Source organism: Protopterus annectens, chromosome 2.part1 (genome assembly GCF_019279795.1).
Source record: "Protopterus annectens isolate FY-2018-M chromosome 2.part1, PAN1.0, whole genome shotgun sequence".
Taxonomy (NCBI): domain Eukaryota; kingdom Metazoa; phylum Chordata; order Ceratodontiformes; family Protopteridae; genus Protopterus; species Protopterus annectens.
Genome location: NC_056729.1, coordinates 633,072,279 through 633,097,230, shown reverse-complemented (window position 1 = coordinate 633,097,230; position 24,952 = coordinate 633,072,279).

Below are 24,952 nucleotides of genomic sequence, written 5' to 3'. Positions count from 1 at the left end.
GAATAATAGTAGAAATGAACTCGCATATTCTTGCTTGAAATGTAGCTGCAGTGTGAGCAAGGCTTGACCCTGAAAGTTGCCAGCACCGGCTGGAACATATCTTTCAGTGAACAATTATTTGCAAAGTTAGAAAATAATGAATCTGTCTGCATGTGTATCTTTTTCCTGCTTCCACCAGAAGAATGGCCTTGTGCGCACTATCAGAGATAATGTCCAGCTGGAGAACAGAGAGACAAAGAGCTATACTTAAAAAGACATTCATCCATTGTATTCGAACTAATCTAAGGGCCTTAGATTAGTTCCATCTTCATAAAGACATTAAAAGACATTGTGACTGACCAGGTGCTTTGCAAGGCTGCAACATTCTCATGGGAAAGAAACTTTTAAAAATTGTAATGTCAGCGTTTTTTCTGAATGGACATGATGTAAAGGGCCTGTCACTGACCACGTCAGTGAGGTGGGCAAAGAACTGATTGTAAGCATTATAAAATGAGGGATAATTCTCTAATAAAATCAGACAAAATTCTGTACAAGTTTGTGTATGGTTTTTTGCCTCCTTATGCGCATAAGTAGATAACGTTACTGATAACGTTAGTAATAACGTTAATAGAACTTGAGCCTACTGTCTTACTGACTGTTGTTTTGCCTAATGATTTTTACAGTCTGATTTAACAATTTATCTAACATTTTGGTCCTTCGGACCGGAATTCCCTTGGTAAGCTGCAGGTCACAAGGTGCATGAGTGGTGATAAATCTGCACAGGAGAAGCTGCCGAAAAAAATGGTTCTTCTTAAAGTGAAAAGACCTCCGACTGAATTGTTGTGTGTAAAGAGGCTGTCCACTTTCTGATCTGTGGCTGAAAAGCGGAAGACTGGGCCCCAAGGAAAAAAACAGTCAAAGCAGGAGGCTCAGGTAAGAAGAATTTCCCTCTTTGTCTTTGTTTTAGATCAGGGACCAGGTTACACTGTGCTATTGCTAAGGTTTGTGATAGCAGGGAGAGAGAGTCGAAGTATTGTATCTTGAGTCATAGATCAGGGAATAACAAAGCAAAGTAAACAGTCATTCTAGACACTACTGTGGATATGGGGAAATAAGATACCACGTGGTACAAGAGAAGGGTTACGTAACAGTCTTTTTAAGACATGAAAAATCAGTGCACTAAGAGATCACGAGATCTGCCCCTAACGGATAATGTGAAGCATATGCAATTGCAGTAAGCAGATAATGTGAGATATTTTGCAAAATGTGTTAACAACTATAAATTTGATAGTAAACTAGATAAACTTTCACTAGTTAAACTCCTTAAACAAGCTTTAATCTGATGCAGGGCGTCAGGCAAAAGAAAAACAGCACCAACTAGGCATACCTCAAGCACATAGGTGGATTGAGGAAGCAAATTGTAAAAAAAAAAAAAAACAAAAGCTTAAATTCTGAAACATTTTTAGACAACAGAGTGAAAGGTCTGACAGACAGAATCTCTGAAAAATGAAAACTTAGAGCAGACTGGACTTGCATTAATTAATGCATACAACAGGAAAATGAGACAGTAGATGGATATTATGCTAGATTATTAAAATGCTTAAAACAACAATTAAAAAAATACATTTTTAAAAGGTTGCATTGCCTCTGTTAGTAGTTTTATTACAAGGCATATGATAAATCACTGAACAAGCAGGCTGCAAGCCTTACTTGAGTATGCTAGACGTACTGAAAGACACTTTAATAGTAAAAGAAAAAAGGCACAAGTCCTCACTGCAGAAGACGGAGCTGAAGTATTTGTATTACAGTCAGGTAAAAAGGGCATCTAGCTAGGGACTATAAACAAAATAAGAAAGCAATGACAGAAGATAAAGGAGATGTGGACTGACTATATGATAGTGATAATAACCAAAAATCATCAGGAAAGGTTAATAAACAAAAAGAAAATGTGAATGTAGTAGTGGGAATAGAGGAAGTACAAACAGATGTAGAGGATAAAATGAAAATAAAATTTTAAATTTAGCATTGTTGAGCCTGGAGCTCTACCTAGCAATACAAAACCAGAAGTAACACTTCTGGTGGAGGGAAGAAAGGTCAAATTCCTGTGTGACTCAGGAGCCACGGACTTTGATACACCCTCAAGTTACCAAAACATTCTGAATCACCTGATTATATATTAGTAAAAGCAGCAAATGGACAGCTATACAGGAACCACTTTCCCATAATATAGCAATAACTGACCCTGTTTCAGGTATGACTCAGAAAAGTAAAATTGTAGTTTCTGCAAAAATATCCAGTAAACTTACTGGGAAGAGACCTTGTGCAGATATTTGGCATAGCAGTAGTTCCTACCATGCAAGGTATGGAAGCACAAAGACAAATGGATGCTCTTGTGGTGTGATCAGAGGGTAAAGCCTATTATTGGTACAGCCAGGACCTAGTTATGATTGGTCCAGGGGCAGTAACCAAAGAACTGATAAACGTAGCCATCAGTAAGGTACCCTCCCTTGACACTGATCAACAGCACTTGTTACATTGTACTCCATACTACTGTAGCACACCAGGACCTGATAAGGAATATAAGTAAAAATCCTGCTGACAAATTAATATTACAAACTTTATGCTGGGATACTGAGGGAAACAGTGTAGTAAGCTGTTCATTACCTCAGGAGTTCATGAGATTGTATAAGTCCAATAGACTGCCACATGTCAGCTTGACAAAAAACAAAAGTGTTAAATGGGCAGACTCAGAAAAAAAAAAAGGGTAACAAAATGGGAAAACAGACTGATTTAGAAATGTCAGGACAAGGGATATAAAAACAAAACTGAATTGGTTGACACAGACACATACAGCTGTACACTTGCAATCTAGTAAGGACAGCTGATTAGCATTTTTATTAAAAGGAAAAGAAGAGGCCTTGTGTAAAATTCCAACAACTCTGTGGTCAACAGGCAAGTTAAATGTAGGGCTTATTCAAGCAGCAGGACCAGTTACAATTACCCCAAAGTCAGCTTTTAGACCACAGAAAAGACAATACATTTTGGAAAAGAATGCAAAAGTAAAAATTAAGCCTATAATAAGCAGCATTACTCAAAAGGAGTACTGGTAGAATCTCCTGATTCACCATGTGATACACCCTATTTCCTGTTAAAAAGCAAACGGGGAATGGCAGATGGTACAAGATTTATAAGCTGTAAATAATGCAGTAATACCTAGAGCACCCACGGTGCCAGACCCACATACCTTGTTAAATGATTTAAAGCCACAACAGAAGTATTTTACTGTGGTAGATATAAGCAATGCTTTCTTTTCAATACCTATACATCCTGATAGTCAATATTGGTTTGCATTTACATTTCAGGGTAAAAGGTATACATATACTCGACTACCACAGGGATATTGTGAGAGCCCAATAATATTTGCACAAAAATGGCTAGCAACCTGGCAGGGTCTACCCCACCAAAAGTAGTCAAATTTTACTTTATGTAAATGACATCTTGCTAGCAGCACCCAGCAGCAGTGCAGGGTGAATACAGTAGCATTGTTAAAATTTTAGTAATACAAGGACACAAAGTAAACAAGAGTAAGTTACAAACTTTGGGAAAAACACAGGTTAGATACCTGGGATATGTGATATTCAATAAAGGTAAAATACTAGATAGTGGGAAAGAGAAAAAAAAAAAACAGCAATTTTGCAAGCACCCAAACCAACAACTAAAAAAGAAATAATGTCTTTCTTAGGTACAACTAATTTTTGTTAAAGCTGGGTACCAAATTATTTTACGATGGAAAACAAAAGCAGAAATGGCTTTCTGCAGGTTGAAGCAGTTAATAGCTTCTTCATTAGTTTTAAGACTTCCAAGTTATCACAAACGTTTTTTTTAGACCATAGATTGTAAGCAATGGTACATGACATCAGTATTAAAGCAACAACATGGGGATAAGCAATGCCCCATAGCTTACTATTCATCACAGTTAGACCCAGTGGTGCAATCTTTGCCTCACTGTGTACAAGCAGTAGTTGCAGCAGCAATGGCAGTGCAGACTTCAGCCTCAGTGGTGTTATTCCACCCTCTCACATTAAGAATGCCTCATGCAGTTGCAATAATTCTGCTACAAAAAAAGTTGCATACCTTTCTCCTGCTAGACATCTTTCATGTATGACCATACTGCTGAGTCAACCTCATATAAACAGTTAGCTTTACCTAGACAAGATCTTACAGATATGCCCTTGGATAATGCTGAGGTGACATATTACGTGGATGGCTCATGCAGAAGGGGTCCTACAGGGAAAAATCTGGTGGGGTATGCAGTAGTTACAGACACTAAAAATTTAGAAGCACAAACTTTGCCACACAACTTGTATGCTCAAGCAGCAGAACTGGTAGTTTTGACAGGAGCATGTACTTTAGTAAAAGGCAAAAAAAGTAAACATATATACTGATAATCAGTATGCTTTTTCTACAGTGCATGTGTTTGCACAACAATAAAGAAAATAGAGGGATGATTACATCCAGTGAAAACCTATTAATCATGCAATTTATTTTGGAGCTATTAGAATCTATTCAGTTGCCTACCAAAGTAGCTATTTGTAAATGTGTAGCTCATACAAAACAACAGGATAAGATTTCAAAAGGTAATGCACGAGCTGATGTAGCTGCAAAGCAAGCAGCCTCAGACTCAGAAACTTTATTTTTAAATGAAAAATTACAACCCTTTGAGATTTTAGATTTAGACATGTTAAAAACAATGCAAATGCTTACTACAAAAGCAGAAAAACAAAACTGGGTAAAACAAGGTGCAATTTTGAGAATGGACTGTACATTTCCAAAGGTAAAAAAACAATATTACCGTCTAATTTATTTAGATATGCAGCTTTGTTGAGCCATGGGCAGAGCCATGTCTCAACAGGGGATGGTACAGTTAGTAAATAAAATATTCCAAACATATGGATACATAAATTATACAATAAAATTTTGTGCAGCTTGTCATACTTGTAACAAGCACCATGCACAAGGAGCATTTAAAACAAGCAAGGGAGTTTCCTACACCACCACATCCATTCCATACTATTTGTATGGACTTCATAGAGTTGAATAAATGTGAAGGAAAGAAATACTGTTTAGTGATCATAGATATGTTTTCAAAATGGGTAGAAGCTTTTCCAACCAGGAATCCGAATGCAGCAACAGTGGCAAAGGCCCTAGTAAAGGAAATAATTCCTAGATTTGGCATACCGGAAAGAATCTATAGTGGCAATGGGACACATTTTGTCAATCAGACAATTCAACAACTTGGGAGATTTTTTTGGGATTTCCTTAAGGAATCACTGTATCTACCACCCACAGTCAGCAGGACTGGTGGAGAGGTACAATGGGATTTTAAAAAAAAAAACAACACAAGTTAAGGAAGTTGATGAGTGAGACTCAGAAGAATTGGATTTGCTGTTTACCTCTAGCATTGCTGAGCATGAAAACAGTAACAAATGTAAAGGGTTTAATCCCCTTTGAAGTAGTACTTGGAAGGGCATATTATGTGCCTCAGTAAAAAGCTCTCATGCCTGCAGAGCTGGAGGCTGACAGTTCACTAGCTAATTATATAAAGAAACTGTTAATAAATAAATCTGTTTTGCAGTTTAACTCTTTTTCAGACAAAAGAACTTTCAGCTGAATAAGAACTTTGTGACTGATACACAAGGGCAAAATGGCCAAGAGTAAAGCAAATAAAAAAGCAGAGCAACCCAAGAACTATTGCATAATTATTTTGTTAACTGTGCATTTGTTAACTATAAGTGTGACAATTTTTCTCTTATTGTGGTTTTTCCCTGCACTCAACCACACAAGTGAAAGTGAGAAGACGTAATGAACTGTTTATAGACTGGCATCCAAACTTTAACACATACCTGGCCATGAAGCAAGTGTATACAGAAAGTATGCACATTTCAAATTGCTGAGTTTGTACAGCTATACCAACAACATATAAAAGACTGTAACGTCCACTGTCCCTCTGGGGATAAAATGAGACTTTGGAAAGTTTTTTTATACAGAAACTGTGAGATCACAGGACAAAATTGCTTTATTTTTACCTGTCACACAAAAAGGAGTTGTATGTTTCTACAAAAGTAATACCCTCCAGGTGGGCTGGAGTAATGGTAATATAACAATGTCTTATAAATGTTACATTAAAGTCAAAAGTGGGGTACTGTTTGTAATACTAACCATGATTCATATCTGAGTTCAATGAAAACTACATTAAATGCAGTATGTGACAATCCAGTCTTAACTAAGCAATTGTCTATTAAGAATAGAAAAATGTTTCATGCAGGGATAACACGTATCAGTACCAAAGTAATGATTTTATTTGTGGGAAAAAGGCATATATATGGTTACCTGAGAATTGGTCCGCAGTTGTTTTTGGGTTATCTGGTTTCAGCAATAAGACATACTGCAGAATTACCTTTGGGTAAGATAAAACGTAAGGAAAACAGCTCGAGAATCTGAAGGTCCAGTAAAAAAAAAAAAAAACCTGTGAATCCAGTTGGTAAAATGAAGCTGGTTGAAAAGGCCATAATTCAGTGAAAGACAAAAGTAAATTGACTCATATGAACTTGGGCAACAGTGTTATATCCAGGGCAGGAATACCACCAGCCTATGGAGCAGTCAAATCGATCTGGGAGCTGAGGAAGCTGTCAAAAGTCATGAGCAATGCAACTTTTTCCACCCTAGAATTGGTGACTAATGAACTGAATGCAATAAAACTGTTGTGCTACAAAATCGAATGGCTCTTTACTTCACCCTAGCGGCAAGAGGTGGTACAAAAAAAATGCTGCATTCCAGACAACCAACATGAAATCAATGACCACCTAGAGGTAATTCAGCAAGTATCAGCAATGACTAAACCAGGCCCAAACCCACTGACGGACTTTTTCCAGAATCTGTTTGGGGGGGGTGGGGTTCCATCCTATTAAACATTTAATTGCTATTAGTGTGGGTATACTCCTAATAGGAGCATGTGTTTACTGTGAAATTCCCTGCATGAAAAGATTAATCAAAAATTTGTTGATATATCTGCTACTGAAACTTTTTACCAAAGTGTTGAAATTAAAAGATTAATTTCAAATGATGCTTTTTCTGAAATATAAAACCAATGACTAACTTAGCTGAAAGTCCTTGAAAGGAAAAGGCTAAGGAATGAAATGATGATGTTTATGTTTCTGATAGAATGAAATGCATTAACAGGAGGGAGAATGTCAGAAAAATATGCATCTGGACATAACAAACTGTTAAAAGAATATGTATTCATATATATATATATTATTAGAAAAGTATGTATTCAAACATTTATAAACTGTTAGGGAAATGTGTGCCTTAGACATGAATAAATGTGCTCAAATCTATATGGAGAGTAGAATATGTAATGCATTTAATTCTGTTTTGCTAGAATAATAGTAGAAATGAACTCGCATATTCTTGCTTGAAATGTAGCTGCAGTGTGAGCAAGGCTTGACCCTGAAAGTTGCCAGCACCGGCTGGAACATATCTTTCAGTGAACAATTATTTGCAAAGTTAGAAAATAATGAATCTGTCTGCATGTGTATCTTTTCCTGCTTCCACCAGAAGAATGGCCTTGCACTATCAGAGATAATGTCCAGCTGGAGAACAGAGAGACAAAGAGCTATACTTAAAAAGACATTCATCCATTGTATTCGAACTAATCTAAGGGCCTTAGATTAGTTCCATCTTCATAAAGACATTAAAAGACATTGTGACTGACCAGGTGCTTTGCAAGGCTGCAACATTCTCATGGGAAAGAAACTTTTAAAAATTGTAATGTCAGCGTTTTTTCTGAATGGACATGATGTAAAGGGCCTGTCACTGACCACGTCAGTGAGGTGGGCAAAGAACTGATTGTAAGCATTATAAAATGAGGGATAATTCTCTAATAAAATCAGACAAAATTCTGTACAAGTTTGTGTATGTTTTTTTGCCTCCTTATGCGCATAAGTAGATAACGTTACTGATAACGTTAGTAATAACGTTAATAGAACTTGAGCCTACTGTCTTACTGACTGTTGTTTTGCCTAATGATTTTTACAGTCTGATTTAACAATTTATCTAACAGTTAGTCATAGTCAACAGCATTTAGGATTAGTTATAACAGCATGCATAGGTATTCCCATTAACCCAAGACACCAGTTTACAACAGTTGCTGATCAAGCAGAACACATGCATATATGGGACAAAAGTGGCCATTACAACAGCATGCAGGTTTCATTGATGGCAACAAGCCACCAATATGGGAGTATTTTAACATGGCACATGCATAGAATCAAATGTGAATATTTATAAACCAATAGGATATATGTCCCAACAATAGTTTGGAGTGTACACATACCCATTGAGGTATGCAATAAGGTTATTGTTGCACATATGGAGGGGGTGAGAGAGAGAGGTCAATTAACAACTAATATATCCCTGTGGTTTTCACAACTTTCTTAGTCACTGCAGTGATCTGTCCCTTGCATGTATTATTACACTACCCAATGTCTTTACTTTGTACAATGGTATGTTTGTAGATTAGTATGTGTGTGGACTGTGTCTTACGTATAGTCTACACTTCTTACCTGTTATACCTGTTGAGAAAATCATTGTTAACACTACCTGACAATTTCTACACATACTCCCAGATTCCATGCTTGTAGACAAGTATATATGAGACCTGTATTGTACCTGCAGTCTACATCTCTTACCTGTTATAGCTGTGGAGAAAATCTTGAACACTACCTGACAAATACTACACATACTCCAAGATTACATGTTGATGTTTTACACATACCTAGCAATCCATTATTGCACACACTCTGGACAAGGCTTGACAGGATGAAGGTGTTAATGTGACATATTTTGGAATAGCTGTCATACACTTTGAGTGAGATGCTACAATGACAGGTTTGTTTTCATAGACATTCTCATTTTATGTTTGGGTCTGACTATCCATTATATGTCAGTATAAGCTGCCTACATTTCTTGGATCAGCACACTGATTTGTCATGGGAACAGGTTACCGGGCAGCAGATTTGGGCTATTTATCTGGACATGCTGGACAGATCAGAACAGTTGAGGGGTATGACTATGCATACAGCTTATTACCTTAACATTCTGCCACAGTCTGTACAGTTGATGGTTATGATTATGCTTACAGAGTACTATCCGAACATTCTAGCAAAGTCTGTATAGTTGTTAGGTCTAATTATGAATACAGCTTTCTATCTGAACATTCTCGCAAAATCTCTACAGTTGTGGGGTATAATTATGCATACAACTTACCAGGGGCAGCCCATTCTATTGTCTTGCGGGACTGCAGCCCCCCCCCAGCTGTAAAAGAAAGAAGAAAGACCCCAAAAGAAAGAAAAAAGAAACTAAAGAAAAAAACAAATATCACGGACCTTCTTGCATGCGCACTCGCAGCATTTCTGACATCTAGACTGCTGCTGAACCAGTCTGGAGCTCGCATGCTCTGGACTGTTTCAGCAGCAGTCCCAATTAGAAACACAGCAGTCAAGAGCATCCCATAAGTCTATGCAGTTAGTTACAACTGCATAGACTGGAAAGGGATCGAACTGCAACATCTGCAGGCTGGCCTGCTCTCACAGGAAGGAAGGACTTCACTACAGGATCAGTGACATCTCATGGGTGCTTAGCAAGTGGATATGAAGCTGTACAGCAACAGAAGGCCCTGGACCCATGTGTATGTGTGTAATGCCCAAGTTGCTGTATACTGGTGGCTAGAGAATACCTCAGGCTTGAACCCTGTCCCTTGGTTGCAGGTGGCAAGGGCCTGAATTCCCTACCCGCCACCATTTGTAATAAAATTGCAGATTTTTGCCTCATATTTGTTCTGTTCTGTCTCTCATAAAATCTGTGGTTTCTGTATTTTTGTTATCTTATACAGTTGGTAGTGCAGTGGTGCACTGATAGTATTGTTGCCTGACAGCTGCTGGTTTGATTCTTGACTGGGGTCTCTTCATGTGGAGTCTGCATGCTCTGCCATCTTACAAAGACATATGTCTGGAGTGTTTCTCCCTGGTCCTCTGCTGAAAATTGCCTTTTGTTCCAAGTCAAACTTTCCTGGTTAACAAATGTTAAATAAATAAAAATAACAGGCATTTGAATTTCAGACTTCATATTCTTCAGAAAGTACATGGTAACAACAGACCTTTTATTCTAGCAATTTTCTAAGTTTATAACATGGATATTTGAAATTTGTCCCTATTTCTGGGACTGTATTCCCCCATTATTGGCTTCATCCAGGTTTTTTCTGCTAATGTTAAGAGCTATGGTGAGAACTGAATTCACTGAATATGTTTGGGGGCTGTATTCCCTCATTATTGGCTTTGTTCAGACGTTTTGTGCTAAAAGGTTGACAGCTATGGTGAGAATGGAATTCACTAAATGGTAGCCATTTAAGTTTTAGTCTTCCTCCCTTTTGCAAAGCAGATGATTTGGCATAGTGGTATGTTGCTTTGACAGTTTTGCACAGAGTCCTGGGTTCAATACTTGACAGTAAAACGTATGGTGGTAATATTGCATTTTATTCTAGCAACTTCACAACATTATACAAGCAATATTTAAAATGTGTCCCTGGTTTTTGGCCTTTTGTCCCCCCAACCCCCCTACCAAATAAATTTTTACTTTTTCCAGATTTCTTGTGCTGTAAAGTTTATAGATACAGCTGAGAGCTGCAGGGGAACAAATGTTTAGTTATGCTTATGCTGCCTTAGCTTGCATTGTTAATAGCACAACAGAAAGTGTACATGCTTTTGATGCAGAAGACTGTGGGTTCTAGTCCCACAGTAAATAAATGTATTGCTGATACTGTACTGTGTTTTAAATTGTGTGGATGCTTCAGTCCCTTTTGGCGAAAATACCTAGTAACTATGAGCCTGTTATCAATTTGTCATCCGTTTCCTATTGCAATATTACTAGCTTATCATTTTTTTAATGCAACATAGGCAATATATTCCTCAAGAGCAACAGGCACTTTATTTGTAGATGAAACAATGAAATATGTAGTTATTTGCTAGCAGCAACCTCTTCATTAGTTACAAATTTCTTTAATGTGGAATTATTTACATGAATTTTACTTCTTCAGAGATTGTGCATATTTACTGATACTGGTGGACTGTCGAAGTTTGAGTAGACTTTTATGATGGAAATGTTCTGAATTGGGCAGTTTTGACATTATTGGTGCATGCATTTTGTTTCATTGTTTACTGGAAATTTTTTCTGAATTGGGCAGTTTTGTCATTATTGGTACATGCATTTTATTACATTGTTTACTGGAAAAACATTCAAAACAATACATTTAAAATGCCCTCTAACAACTGGACTGTATTGTACAATGAATATAATTTAATACAATCAGGAAGGTGTATCAAAGAGCATGTGTATGTTTCATGTGCAAGGGGCCTATGATTTGAAAACAGCTCAAAGTTAATCTTTATCTGCCACTGGTAAAATGTATTTTCTTGGAATGTGGGTTTCAATGAATGTGAGTTTCAAGGGCAGAGAAGTTTTAATGCTAAGTCTATTTTCATTCTGAGACTGCATTGCTTTGTTTAGCAGATGTCTTAGTATTTGTGCTGTAAAATGTAAAATAAAACTTTCAAATGAAGTCCAAATCATTGTAGAAGTAAAGCAGTATTCACATTAGTGTTTATGGTAAATGGGGTGAAATAGCCAAGTAATGGTTCATTGGAATGGCTGCAGGGGGGAGGCTCCATTCGGCCATTATTTTGTGTGGGGGAAGGGTGGCAAACTCAAAGACAGCCCCGGCTGAACTATACCTCTCAACTGTCCAGATTTTCACAGAAGTAATAGATTTTTGCTTCTTATTTTTGGTTTGTTCCTCATAAAATTTGTGGTTTTCTGGCAAATCATTTAGGAATTAAGTCACTAAATAATGACAGACACTGAGTTTCAGACTTCATAACCTTCAGAAAAATGCATGCTAAAGCAAGACCTGTTATATTCTATCAACTGTCTCAGTTTATACAAGAACAATTTTTAGTACTGTTTATATGCTCCCCTAATATATTTGGCCTTGTCCAGATTTCCTGCATTAACAGGTTGAGAGGTACGTGCAAATAAACTGCTTTATAGAATTAGGCATATCCAAACCTCTCAACTGTCCCCAATTTTGGCTCAAAATGTTGTTCTTCCCCTAATAACCCCTCCACAAAATGGCAATTTTGGAAAAAAAATGTGGAGGGTTTACAATTAATAAATAACTGTAATAATCAGTTATAGATTACTTTTATTTCAGAAATGCATGTAGATTCTTTTATTTTGTCAGCTGCTCAAGTTAGCAGTACTAATATTTAAAAAAGTGTCCCTTCTTTGACAGGTTCCTAGCTGTATTGTGTGGCTATTTTATATTTTTGCATCACATTTTTGGTCCAGTTTTCATAAAATTGTGTTTTTTTGACAAATTAGTGGCAAATCATTAAAGACTGAAGTTAGAAAATAATGACAGACATTTGAGTTTCAGATTTCATACCCTTCAGAAAATTCATACTAATGCAAGACCTACTATTCTATTATCTTTCTAAGTTTATAAGAACAATATTTAAAAGTGTCTTTTATTTTTGGGCCTTTGTCCCACTTCTGTGTATGGCTTTGTCCAGATTTCTTGCTCTGAGGTTTAGAGGTATGACAAATGTGTCAGGGCCATCACAGTCAGACAGAGACATTTCAAATTGACATACATGTTGCACACCACTCCCCCATGTAGTAACTCTGGATGTGCCCAAGCAAGGCAAGGAGCAGTTATGCAGCGTAAATGTGCAGAGTATCCTCCCATCCAAGTTAGACACATGTACTACAGTGGCTTTTCATCTGTCCTTGATTTTGCAGAATGTTATGATTTCTGTCATATTTTTATACTATTGATTTATGCTTATTATTATTCAGAAAGTGCCTTTTGCTCTGTGTTTAAGTAACAATGCTTTAATGACCATCGGGTAAGCTTGTCTGAGATTGTAAGATGCAAGTAAGCTTTAATAAGCATACTGTTAAAGAATTGCCAGCATTGAAAGCCTTTCTGTTGTTGCCATGCAGAGAATACTTACATAACTAGATAACGTATAAGCCTTGGGTATTGAAATGCATATGACAGTATTTGTAATAAAGGACATGATTACATTATTTTAAGAAGCTCATTACATTTGTTTGAGACTTGCAGTCATCTTTGGAGGCTTTACCCATAAACTAAACAGAATTCCAATCTATCATGTGTGGCCCATAACCTGTGCAATAATCCTTTAAGCAATGAATCTTGAGATTGTTTCTGGTTTGCTTTTCATTTTTTACTTTGGTAATGTCTTCCCCATGAAACAAGTAGATAGTTGTTCAGGCAGCAGGACTTTTTTGGATAAGAAACATTTTTACAAGTGGGGGTATCACAGAGATTGCTACTTTCAGCATGTTATTTGGTACTTTAATAAAGCTGAATATAAATTATAATTAGAACTGCAGTGCAAGGCAAAGTGGTTTGAGTTGTGTGCTGCTTGTTTTTCTTATACTTGATTTTGACTGGCATTCCAGGAATGTATTTAAAAAGTAATTTATTTGTTCATGCCTCACAACCTTTTTGTTTCCATCTAGATATTAAGTAAGCTGTCATGCAGCCAATGCATTAAAATATTTTTTTTCTTCTACACTTCATTTTGTCTTAATTGGACTCTCATAATGATGGTATGGCACCCAGGGCAGCGTATTTAATTAAAGTAGCATTTTTTGTGGTTTGGAGAATAACCCCTCCCCTTTCTAGTTGGCCACACTCCTTCCCATTGACCTCACCTATTCAGCTGTCTCCTCTAGCCCCTCTTTGATTTGAAGTCACCAGTCGCCACTGCAACTTACTACCACTCCCAGGATTCGAACCCCTGCTGGGTGTGATAAAAATATTACAGTTGACATCACAGTACACTGTGGTATCAGTTAACTGGTATAAAGTATTCCAATGGTTTCTGTCTAAGTCTTCCTCAGTTGTTCTATATTACTGACCTCTTAGGACTTCCAACATTGTTATACTGAAATTCCTACACATTTTAACTGTGTTCAACAGTGTGGAAACACTGCTTAATACAACAGTACTATTTATAGAATGCAACACTGCAACAACATATAAAAGCAGGATGTACACAAGCACTCCAGGGGTTATACTTTTATTCACAAGATATTGCACCTTTATTTCCACACAACCTATATGACAGTCTTCCTGCCATATTGTCTAGTTTATTCAGTACATCCCATACACAATACATTTTTATACTGGTACAACACTTTCTAGTACTGTTATATTTATTTGTTATGACAGCACATGCAGGAATATTACTAACCAGCCTCGCGACACAGCCTTTGCAGCCTAGCAACATGGGGTTGCTGGTTCATAGCCCACTCATCTGCAGCTGTCGGAGAAATACAGTGATATTTAGCCATTACCTATCCATAGTATACACAAGCTAGGCAATCATTATCTACTTAGTAGAATGGGTACTTAGTGCTGGGGCATCGGCCATCTGCCTTGCTTCTTAGATCCACTGGTCCAAGAGATCACCCCTCTGCCACTTTAGGTCAGCATGGTGATGCCTGACCTGCTCACCATCTTGGGTATATCAGTGGCACTGGTGAGGTCACGGGCGAGACTGTCCCACACCTCCACTTTATACTGAGAGCCTTGGTACTGGCCTTTAGTAGTCTCTCCTCATGGTGTTCTACCAAGAGCCGTACCATTAATCTGGACTCCTGGGTGCCCCAGCGCTATGCTTTAAATCGAATGCCTTCCCCAATGCCAGCCATTCTGCCTACAGTAGGGAGCTGCAAGCAGTTATGGGAATTATTGGTGGCTGTGGGGTTTAAATACACCCAATTTCCCACACTTTCCTGTGATTGGATGGTTTTGAAAAGGCTAAGCTATGGGCACACCTGCTTACCTAATGTTGGCATTGATTAAAGGGGCATACCACTGGGCAAATTGAGTTAGCCAGCCTACACATTGCTCACCCCAACTAAGCTGAGCTGTGCAATACTTAGCATTGTTTAATATTTAATTTGCATTATATTTTCCTTTTGGCATTGATTTATTATTTGGTACATCTTATATATGTGTCTGGTATCCATAATTCATGTGTACATACACAATATGGGGTTTTGGGGACTTCAACACTTTATTACAATAACACCTCACATCTGGCCTTACAGCAGTACTCCAGTTCACATATTTATGTTATGTAGCAGGTTATACAACATCACACTGTACAATGATTCATTTTACATGTTCAGTTTGATTTCCTATGGTGAGGATTTGCTTGTTGTAACCTCAATCTTATGTATTGTTATGATGGCTTAGTGGTTAACTACTTTGACTTTAGAATGCAGGGTCTTGGGCTCAGTCCTTACAGAGGCTGCTTATTTTGTTGCTGGGCAGAACATGGGCCGTTGGATACAGAGTGGTTAAGGCATTTTAAAGTAGTTGTAAGCGGGTTTGCATGGGTTTGCGCAGAGCTAAGCAGTACTTACTTCCGGTTACAGTTTCTTACACTCAACTTCTACTTTGCTTAATCTGTGTAGGCAATGTTTACGCCATACAAATGGACGTAAACATGCTTACTAATACTTACATATGCGTACTACTGCTTATTTGTGCTTAAACCTGCTTACTAGTGCCTTATTCATTATGAGACTGACACTTCACATGTGCATTTCCTGCAGTATCCCAGTTCATAAATATATGTTTTTTCATGGGTTTTGCAACATAAATATTGGTTATAATGTGCTTTGCCATGTTACATAGACTATGTTGCAGTGGGACTCGAACCAGGAATGCCTGCTCATTAGGCAAATGCTCTACCCACTACACTATTGCTGTGCTGCTTTATTTGCATATTATCTTCCTTGTTATCCTCTTCAGCCTTTTAAGCTGCTATAACCGTAGCTAAGCAATAGGCATACCCGCGCACTTACAGTTAGCTGTACTCAAATTTAAAAAAAATAAAAGGGTTTCTTCATTTAATTTATATGCACTGTTGCTGTTGTACACATGGGGGATTGTTGGTGGGGATATGCGGACACCTATAAGCAATCTCGCTCATTTCTTAACACCTTCTGCTGTTCTACATTGCAGGGGCATGTTTATTCTGAGAGCTCTACTCTCAGACATGCCCGCTGTACTCGTACACGCTTGGTGTAAGACTAAGAGCTCAGGCAGTGCACCTTGTTAACATGCATGACGTACTGCCGTCCTGCTCCTAAACGGGTGCTTCTGTGCAGGACTAAGTTAGTCCTGCTCGGAAGATTAGTGCATCCAGGGGACTATTTTCAGTTTGTCTTACTTTGAAACTCACACTAATGAGGCTCTAAAAATCAGTTGGCTACTAAATATATATTTTAATTCAAATGAATGGTAAAATCAGACCATCCATGTGTTTAATGGCACCTATCAATAAAAGACAATGTTTTTCTGTAACCATGCAAAGTAGAATAACAAATTTCTCACAAGACATCATAACCCTCACATACAAAATGCACATAGATGATTGATCAATCTAGCTGTAAAGATACACATGCAACTTTATCTTGCTGAAATATAGTTAACTGCACAAGTTTAAACTGCAAATGGGATGGTATAGAAGTGTATTAACAAAAGTCTGTACTCAGGAGAAATTAATAGGAATTTTACCTCTTACTGAATGACAACTCAGTAAAGGAGTATTTAAGGATATAATTTTATTTAACATATTTCACATTAGTTCACCATTGTACACACAACAAAAAGCAAATATAATGCAAAACATCAGACTGACTGTAAAGGCACATGAGCTAAATTCCAAAGTCCTGTCTTTGAAAGATTACAATTTTAGCCTCTTGAAAACATGCCATGTTGCAAGTGAAAAATGCATATACTCACAAACATGCACACATAAACACACACACACACACACACACACACACACGTGTGTGTACACATATATATATATATATATATATATATACGCACATATATTTGTGTGTATGTGTGTGTGTGTGTGTGTGTGTGTGTGTGTGTGTGTGTGTGTGTGTGTGTGTGTGTGTGCGTGCATATATATATATATATATATATATATATATATATATGTAATATATATATATATATATATATATATATATATATATATATATATATATATATATATATATATATATATATATATATATATATATATATATGTATGTATGTATATATCCAAACAAACAATTACTCCAGCACACAACTAGACAAAGCTTCCATAACCATATCCCACTCATTCAGGTAGAAAAACGAGTCTGCAGACACTTAGGCCTACTGAAAAGCTTCTTTACTCCGCCATCACAAAAACAGTAGAAACAAGTGATCGCCTGACCAGCAGCAGACAACAACCACAGACCGATACCCGGTTTCGCCATTTGGCGTCCTCAGTGTAAAATTGCAACCAACTTTTCCCTTTTGTTATACTTGGCCATTTAAAGCCACAAGCAACAAAAATTATAATAAAATAAATATATACACATACACATGTCTTAAATATATCAAGGTTAAGCCCTTGTATCTCAAACATCATTGTATACATTCTGACCCACTGCAGCAAATAAATGAATAAATGATTGTATCATATGAGTGAACAAACCAATAGAATATATATGACACCATATAACCAAAAATGTATACACACACACACACACACACACATATATATATATATATATATATATATATATATATATATATATATATATATATATATATACATATGCACACATATATGTACATAATACATCAAAATACATCAAAGTACCCAGCTCAAAAATATACAAAAATATATAAAAATATATACAAAAATGGAAAGTATTTAGCCCTGTGAAAACTATGACTTTATTTCCAAGAATTTTCTGAGACTAACCTTGAACACATATTATTATTATAAAATACCAATGCAAATGATGGTGAATCTAACTTGGTTGTGAATTTAACCAATTTTAGTCCCACAAATGCTGAAAAAAAGTGTGCTTAATAAAGGATTGAGTTATGTGCCATCTAATTTTGTCTCATATTATTATATTTGTATGGATGTCAAGCAATTTTGCAGAGTTTTGAATTTGAAGCATTTTTTAATGCTATGGATGATACTAGTAATATGTCATATTCTAGTTTTAATGTGAAAAAATCTATCTTTAATCCACATTATAATTCTAAAGTAAAATTGTTTGAGGAGTTGCTACTATGAGATTTACATAGTAATCAAAGTACTGTGTTTAAACATTATGACTTCAATCTTACTGCAAATGAGAGACAAGCATTGAGGCATTTAAAAGAAAATAAGGAAATTGCAGTGGTTAAAGCAGACAAGGGGGGCGCTACAGTGATATGGGATACATCTGATTATACCAAGGAAGTATTGAGACAACTAGGGGATGGCAGGTTTTATTATAAACTGCCGTATGACTCTACAATGGAATTTAAGAAGATTGATAGTGTACTCCTATATTTTAAGGAGAAGGTTAGCATCATTGATGTGTTATATAAAGAACTTCTGGTGGATAATCCCAAATCACAGAATTTTTATGTACTGCCAAAAATACATAAGACTGTAGTTTCCCCACCTGGGAGACCTGTAGTGTCTGGTAGGGTATCCTTGACCGAAACAATTTCTATGTATTTGGAATATCAGCTTAAGCCTTTGTTGGGACTGGTAAGAGCTATTTTGAAAGACACAAATTAATTACTGAGACTAATGAATGATTTGCAGGTTCCTGTTAACTCTTATTTATGTACTTTAGACATTCAGTCTTTATACACCAGTATCCCTCATGTAGGGGGCACTAGAGATGTTAGTTACTGGTTAAAGGAATTTGGTAGTTATTCAGTGGAGCATTGTGAATTTCTAGTTGCTTTAGTGAATCTGGTCTTGGAACATAATGTGTTTTATTTTGGAAAGGAATGTTACTTGCAGCTTAAAGACACTGTGATGGGTACAGTATTTGCCCCATCTATGCAGACCTTTTTATGGGCTTCATTGAGTGTGGGTTGATTTATGTTGATAATCCTTATAAAAAACATTTGATTATGTGGCGTCTCTTTTTGGATGATTGCTGGGAGGGGTATGGTTAGGGGCTGTGGAGGAATGGCACATTTTGTCAGTTTTCTGAATTGTAATGAGTTTGGATTAATATTTGTGGACAGGATCGAGCAATTCACCATTGATTTTTTGGATGAAAATGTAACAAAGGCATTGGATGGGACTATGATTACTAGTCTATATAGGAAGCCGTTCACTAAGAATGCCCTTCTGGAGACTAATAACTGCCATCCTAGACACATGGTTACCAACATACCGACAGCCTAGTTCCAAAGATTATGAAGGATTTGTAGTGATGATGATGAGTGATAGGTTTATAAGTAGAGGGTATAATAGATCATATATTATGTCTGTGAGTAACAAGGCAATCAAACAGAAGAAAGATTCAGTTTTGCTAGATACTGGGAAGGAAAGATCAGTGAATCATGAACATGAAGTGTCCAAAATCAGACTTGTGACAACTTTTGGGACTAATACCATTAAAATCAAGGACATTATAAATAGGCACTGGCATATTTTAAAGTCAGATGAGCTTTTAGATCAATGTTTAGAAGAACAATGTTCTTATAGTTATAGACGCAACAGAAATATAGGTGAGGTCTTGTCCTGGTATAAAAGGATGGATATGGATAGTGATAGTACAGCTAATGTTGAGGCTAGAGGGAGCACCTATTGTGGCAACTGTGTGTATTGTAAGGTTATCTCTAAGACTAAGTCTTTTACATCAACTAATACTCCTAAGGTATTTGATATTAGACATCTGATTACGTGCCATATGGAGTGGTTGATATACATGACGATATGCCAATGTGGTGCGTTTCATGTGGGACAGACCTCTAGGGCTTTTAAGACCAGGATTGCAACCCACTTGAATGATATTAATTGTAAAAGACAAAGGAGTGCTTTCTAAAAGCACACATTGAAACATAATACTGCTCATTTTGTGTTGCTAAGGATTGATTTGGTTAAGGGGAGACCGTTACCAGAATGTATAAAACATTGTATATTGGATAGAAAAGAAAGGCTATGGATAATAAATTTAGGAGCACTTTATAAGCCAGGCCTTAATGAACACTGGTGATTATTATAATAATAATGATATGTGTTCAAGGTTAGTCTCAGAAAATTTCTTGGAAATAGTCATAGTTTTCACAGGGCTAAATTCTTTCCATTTTTGTATATATTTTTATATATTTTTGAGCAGGGTATTTTGATGTATTTTTATGTATTATGTACATATATGTGTGTATATGTAGATATATATATATATATATATATATATATATATATATATATATATATATATATATATATATATATATATTATTTATTTATTTTACATTTGTTGACTGGGCTAGTCTAGCTGGATACATGTCCATTTTCAGTAGAGGCCCAGGGAGATAAGCTCCAAGCAGGTAAAAAGAGAAAATACAATACTTAAACAATACTATACATAAATTTCAATGCTTAGACCATTTTTTTAAATTGCAATACATGAGAGAATTAAACTTATACTGGAAGAAAAAATTCAATTTAAGTAGAGTGGTATAGAGTCAAAGCATAGTTTAAGATACAACAATTTCCGATACACACAAGGTATGAAGATAATAATATTTAGGCCAAAGAAAGAGAAATGGAGGCATGAGAAGGTTATGGAAGGAAAAGAATAGGAAAAAAAATACACTGGCTAGTATATGTTTGGTTTGCGTAGAAAATTGTTGTAGAGGGCACATGGAACAGGAATAAGGGAGAAAGGGAGAAAAATAAGAGAGAAATAAGGAGAGGAAGTAGGGTTCAGTCTGGTTTAGAGCACGGACAAAGCCAGAGAATTTTCAGATGTTCTTTAAGGTTTTTTTTTGAAGAGAGATGTAGATGAGAGAGATGTGAGTATTCTAGGGAGCTGATTCCAGATTTTGCCCACCACATTAGTAAAGAGTGAGTCACTTGCTTTGTTATTAGATTTAACATTGGAAATGAGTAACTTATTAGCTGAGCGAAGTGTTTCCAGATTTTTATAAGGGGAGATCAGGTTAGTAAGGATAGGGGTATTATTTGGGTGGTAAAGAATTTTTTGTATGATCACTAGTTGATTATACAGAAGATGGTTTTGAAGTTCGGACCATCCAAGTTGTTTAAGATTAAGACAGTGATGGGTTCTGAAAGGAGTGCCTGTGGCAAATCTGGCTATGTTGTTATAACTGGTTTCAAGCTTGCTTAGATTGTGCCTTGATAGATTGGTGTATATAGTGGAAGCATAGAATAGGGTGGAAGCGAGGTGAGTCAGGGCAATGGAGGTTCTAGCTTTTGGAGTGAGGAAGGGTTTGATTCTATACAGGGAGCCTAGTTTTTTATTAACAGATTGAATAGTATTGTTGATATGGTCATCAAAGCTGAGTTTAATATCTATGGTAATGCCCAGGAGACGTGTAGTAGTATCAGGGGAAATAGTAGTTCCATTATTAGAGGTAATTATGAAGTCGATCTCTGGTGACATTAGGGTAGGAGCAAAAAGCAGAAGTTTTGTTTTTTGGGGATTTAGGAGAAGGCAATGATGGGTAAACCAATTTTCAACAGTGTTAAATACTGTTTGAGTGAGGGTTTGAAAAGAGGTTGCTGATTTAGCAGTACAGATCAAGGTTGAGTCATTGGCATGTTGTATATAGGTGGCTTTAGGAAATACAGTGTTGAGATCATTAATAAAAATTGAGAAAAGAAGATGGCTTAGGATAGATCCTTGAGGGACTCCAATGTTTACGGGTAGAGGTGTTTGAGAGAGTATTGTCCCAGAGCCCTGCTTGTTGTCTATTTTCAAGATAGGATGTAAACCAGCATATTGCTTGTGGGTCAAGAGATTGGGCTTTTAGTACACTGTTCAGTAATTTGTGGTTCACCATATCAAAGGCATTGGATAAGTCAATGAATAGTGCAGAAGAAAGAGAGTTATTATTTTGATTGCTGTTGATATAGTCTGTGAAAGTTAGTAGGGCAGTAGTTGTACTATGAAAGGGCCTGAAGCCATGCTGGCTGTTGGCTAGTAAATTATTATGGAGCAGATGTTGAAGTAGTTGATAGTGAATACATTTTTCCATTATTTTGGCCAGAGGGGAAAGTAAAGCAATAGGTTTAAAATTAGAGATATCAATGGAATTACTTCCTTTATGTAAGGGGATGATATGAGAGACTTTCCAAATGGATGGGATGTTTCCTTCTATGATTGTTCGGTTTATAAGGATGGATATGGGATATGCAATGACTTTGGCTGCTATTTGAAGGTATTCAGCTGGGAGGTGGTCGGAAGAAGGGGTACAGGGTTTGAGTTTTTGTAGGAGTTTACAGATAAAGGATGTTGGTACGGGTTGTATATGTAAGGAGGGCACTGAGCTGTTTGTGTTTTGGAAAGGGGTGGGGGAAGTAGGGGATAGTGTATTAGCAAGAGTTTATGATATAGATAGCAAGAGTTATATATATATGTGTGTGTGTGTGTGTGTGTGTGTGTGTGTGTGTGTGTGTGTGTGTGTGTGTGTGTGTGTGTGCATGTGTATACATTTTTGGTTATATGGTGTCATATATATTCTGTTGGTTTGTTCACTCATATGGTACAATCATTTATTCATTTATTTGCTGCAGTGGGTCAGAATGTATACAATGATGTTTGAGATACAAGGGCTTAACCTTGATATATTTAAGATGTGTGTATGTGTATATATACACATATTCTTTTAAAGAGCAAAAATATTTATTTTATTATAATTTTTGTTGCTTGCGGCTTTAAATGGCCAAGTATAAGAAAAGGGAGAAGTTGGTTATAATTATACACTGAGGATGTCAGATGGTGAAACCAGGTACCGATCTATGGTTGCTGTCTGCTGCTGGTCAGGCAATCACTTGTTTCTACTGTTTTTATGATGGCAGAGTAAAGAAGCTTTTAAGCGGGTCTAAGTGTCTCCAAACTCATTTTTCTACCTGAAGAGGTGGGATGTGGTTATGGAAGCTTTGTCTAGTTGTGTGCTGGACTAATTGTTTGTTTAACTGTATGTTTGGTCTGAGCACCACTATTAATATGTGCACCGAGGTGTATATATATATGTGTATATATATATATATATATATATATATATATATATATATATATATATATATACGGTTTCGCTTCATAATCTCGAAATACTGAAATCTCGAATTGCTGCACATTTTAGGATGTTTCACAATAGTAATGGGTCCCTGTTACAGGGCACTGTTTTAGAGACTGTAAAATGTTTAAGTATGGACGAAAATGTATTAAAACAAAAATTACTATATAAAGAAAGCATTTTTATTTTAAAAATACCATGCAATACCAGGCTACAACTCTTACCACACTTTTTGGCCACCAAACCAGGACCGAAACACTAAAGGTGGAGGAGTGTCAATATTCACCAAGGATATTCACACCACCAGGCTAGTTGGCCAACACAATGTGTCTGAAATTCTCCAAGTGCAACTAACACTAGGTAAGACTGCAATCCAAATTGTAGCTTGCTACAGATCCCCCACCATATCCCAAGATTCTCACTACACCTTTTTAAACATACTGGAAAATATTAAGATAGAACCAAACACCCTAATACTGGGTGATTTTAACTACCCTGCCATTAACTGGGAAAACTACTCATGTCCCAACACCTTTGCGCAACGGTTCTTGGAATTCATAAATTCCAACGCCCTGGATCAACTAATCCATAGTCCCACCAGGGGCTCCAATATCCTAGACTTGGCCATTACCAACATGGCAAATCAATGTTCCATACCTATGGTCACCCCCTCGTTAGTCAGGTCTGACCATAAGCTAATCACCCTTAACATCCACATCCCACCCCCACCCCCAGTAAGGAAACCACCATAAAAAACTTCTCCAAAGCCAACTTCATGCTACTCAAGTCAGAAGTGACAAACTTCATGACACCCATGCAGACGGGAACTGAAAGTTCAACTGCTGAATCCTACACTAAGGCACTGTACGAGCACATCCACTCATGCATGAATCGTGCCATCCCAAATAGAACCAAAATGCTCTCATCCAAAAAAAGGAAGCCAATCTGATGGTCCCCTACCATAAACAAACTTTACAACAAAAGGAAGAAACTTTTGCAGAAAAGAGGAAAATCCCAGGATGCAAAAAACTCCCTTACTAGCCTCAGTAAGAAACTGAGATGCCTCATAAAATCCTCCAAAGCTAGTTATGAAAATAAAATTGCCAAAGATTCCAAAGACAACCACAAAGCATTCTATAACTATGTCAAGAATCTAAATGGCAATGCTCAGATCTGCTCTCAGCTAAAACAGAATGGCAATAAATATACTGATCCAAAGGATATTGCCAATATCCTGGCAGATCGATTCAGTGCCAACTTCACCCCCGTCTCACCCCCTAAATGGCCCATCTCAATACCGGAAGATTGCCAAATTCCAGTAATAACGGCCACACAGGTACAAAACGCACTCTCTAAAGCCAAGAATACAGCATCCATGGGACCAGATGACATCCCGGGCTGTGTACTACATGAACTACAATATGAACTGGCACCTCACCTAAGTGTCATGTTTAATCATAGCCTCACCTCAGGTTTCGTGCCCACTGAGTGGCGCAGAGCTACAGTTATCCCAATCCACAATAAGGGATCCACCTTGGATCCCGGAAACTACCGTCCCATCAGTCTGACAAGCCTTATCTGCAAGGCCATGGAGCGTATTATCATGGAACTTATAAACAAAGACATTGGCAACCTTCAAACACTGGACCCCACCCAGTTTGGGTTTGTGAAGGGCCGATCTTGTCTCCT